The sequence below is a fragment of the Chaetura pelagica genome, unplaced genomic scaffold, assembly GCF_000747805.2.
Source record: "Chaetura pelagica isolate M959 unplaced genomic scaffold, ChaPel_1.0 scaffold1222, whole genome shotgun sequence".
Taxonomy (NCBI): Eukaryota; Metazoa; Chordata; class Aves; order Apodiformes; family Apodidae; genus Chaetura; species Chaetura pelagica.
This window is the reverse complement of record NW_009952494.1, coordinates 137,563-138,335: the sequence shown is the minus strand read 5'-3', so window position 1 is coordinate 138,335 and position 773 is coordinate 137,563.

The following is a 773-nucleotide window of genomic DNA, read 5'->3' as shown; positions in this document are numbered from 1 at the left end:
CTGAGAGCAGCCTCAATGCTATGGTTGGTGGATTTCTGCAGAGGAAGTGGGAGGGCAGAAAAAAATTCTTCCCCTGAACAGAAGGAGACAGAAGCTCCTGCTCCCGGGGAAGGGAGATGGGCTGTGTCAGCAGAGCATCTCCTGCAGGGTGTGGAGCCCAGGCCAGCCCAGGTTTCTGCTGGGATTGCCCCTGCACTGGCAAACTTGCCTTGGGAGCAAGCAGTGCTCCTGGGTCCTCTTCCCCTGGGAAGCCCAGAGCTCAGCACAGCACATTTCTGACCCTGAGAGCTCCACAGGCCCCTGCAGCCCCTGCTCGTGGTGGGGCCATGCAGATGTGTCCCCTCTGTCCTGCTGGAGGCTGCCGACCAGCCCTGCTCCCACCATTCACAGCAGCAGCCCCCGCTCTCAGGAGCCCAGGGCCACCCGGAATGCCCTCCTGGAGCCAGGCAAAGAGCAGAGGGACTGATGGAGGCTGGAAGAGCAGGGGGTGGTGAGGAGGCAGCAGCCTGGCCAGCATGCCCAGTGCTGTCCTGCAGGGGGGAGAAGTGCTCCTGGTGCACCTGCCTTCATCCAGCCCTGGGGATGGGGAGGCTCTGCTCAACAGGGCCAAGGCTGGAGGTCTTTGGGTCCCCTTCTTACCATCTGCCCAGGAAGCCTTTGGGTCATGGGTGCCAAGCCTAGATTCAGGCTGCAGAGGTGGATGCAGGAAGGAGATGGTACAACCTCGTGGAGACCAGCAAGCCAGTGACAGCAGCTGCTCAGCCACCCCGTGC